This window comes from Chionomys nivalis, chromosome 25 (assembly GCF_950005125.1).
Source record: "Chionomys nivalis chromosome 25, mChiNiv1.1, whole genome shotgun sequence".
Lineage (NCBI taxonomy): Eukaryota > Metazoa > Chordata > Mammalia > Rodentia > Cricetidae > Chionomys > Chionomys nivalis.
The window spans coordinates 2,510,052-2,511,976 of NC_080110.1; the positions used below are offsets into that span (position 1 = coordinate 2,510,052).

Consider the following 1,925-nt stretch of genomic DNA (forward strand, 5'->3'; position numbering starts at 1 on the left):
CTTGGTCTTAGATTTCCGACATTTCAGTTGATACATAAAGTCTCAGAGCTTAGCCATCCAACGAAGACCTATGCAGACATATACCCTACACATTGCGCATGTTTTCCTCTTTAGTACACCGAGGGCTTCAAAATGTGGAAATGATTCCACCAGTGCTTGCCCTCTAAGGCTCAAGGGCAAGTGAAGCAGCCTGTGATCAAATCCCAACAACAGAGAAACCTATTACGGAATAATCTTGTTGTCTACTGTGAAGATGTGTCTTTGTCAAGGTGCCTTCTGATTGGTTTAATAAAAGAGCTGACTGGTTGGTAGCTAGGCAGGAAGTATAGGTGGGACAGCCAGACACAGAGGACTCTGGGAAGAAGAAAGGCAGAGTCTCTGGAGTTATGAGCAGACACAGAGAGAAGCAAGATAAATATATCATACTGAAAGAAGGTATTGCCACATGACCAAAGGTAGATGAGAAATATGGGCTAATTTAAAAGGTAAGAGTTAGCCAGTAGCTTTCTGCGCTCCTGCTGCAGCCTAGCCAGCAGGCAGGACCTCGACATGCAGAACGATGCTGGCGAGTTCATGGAAATGCTCCTTGAGCAACCGCATCATTGGTGCAAAGAACCACGCGTCCATCCAGATGAACATGGCTGAGGTTGGCAGGGTCACAGGTCGGTTTAATGGCCAGATTAAAACCTATGCTATCTGTGAGACCATTCGCAGGATGGGCGAGTCAGATGATTCTATTCTCCGACCGGCTAAAGCTGATGGAATTGTCTCCAAGAACTTTTGACCAGAAGAGATCGGGGGAAATCTGTCATAAATAAAAGTGAGAAAAAGTTAAAAAAAAAAAAAAAAGAGTTAGCCAGTAATAAGCATGAGCTATTGGCCAAACTTTTTAAATTAATTTTAAGACTCTGTATGGTTTTTGGGAGTGACTGATTGTACAGAAAAGTCCACCTAAAAATAGAAATCTATTTGTTTTTACCCAGTGGCCACATGGACTTTGACCTACAGCTGCATCCTGGTACCTGGGCTCGTGCAAATGGAACTATAGGCTAGCCTGTGGAAGGACCAACGTGAGTACAGGGACAGAAGCAAGAGATAACAGCCCATGGAAAGCCATGAGGCCAGAGGAACGTGGAGGCTGTGGACAACAGAATAGAATCTAAGGCCCGTGGGAGAGGGTAAGAATACGTGAGGACTGAACTAAATAGTACGTGGGGTTTGGCTTTTTCATAGCATTACAAATCAGCCTTTAAGGTTGGGGTGATACCTCAGTAATGTTTGCCTCTCAAGTGTAAGGACCTGAGTTTGATCTTCAGAACCTAAATATAAAAGCCAGGCATGAGAGTCCTGGCACATAATTCCAGCAGGAAAGTGCAGAGAGGCAGATCCCTGGGGCTCATTGGCCAGTCAGTGCAGCTAAACCAATGGATTCCAGGCCAGCAAGAGACCTCGTCTCAAAAAAGAAAAAAAAAAGACAGGCATCATAGGCAGCATCCTGAGGTTGACCTCTGGACCACACACACTTACACACATGCATGCACACATGGCATGCATGCATATGCACATACACATAGAGAATCACCCTATGAAATTCACTCCCAGAATCCTCAAAACCAACCTCCAAAGGTGATGTCCTGGCTTGTCTTGTGTGTCAACTTGGCAGCAGCTAGAGTTTTCAGAGAGGGAGCTGCCTCCTTTTGCCTCCTTTGCAGAAAGGCCTCCATGAGATCCAGCTGTAAGGCATTTTCAGTGGGGGAGTGTTACCACCACTGGGCTGATGGTTCTGTGTTCTATAAGGAAATAGGCTGAATAACCTAGTAAGCAGCACTCTTCCATGGCCTCTGCATCAGCTCCTACCTCCAGAACACTGCCCTGTTTGAGTTCCTGTCCTGACGTCTTTTAGTGATGAATAGCAATGCTGAAGT

At 45.6% G+C, this 1,925-nt stretch overlaps 1 pseudogene; it reads left to right on the plus strand.

The window, feature by feature from the left end:
* The first annotated feature begins 549 nt into the window (after nt 1-549).
* Nucleotides 550-784, plus strand: LOC130866643 (40S ribosomal protein S21-like; annotated as a pseudogene).
* The last annotated feature ends 1,141 nt before the right edge of the window (nt 785-1,925 follow it).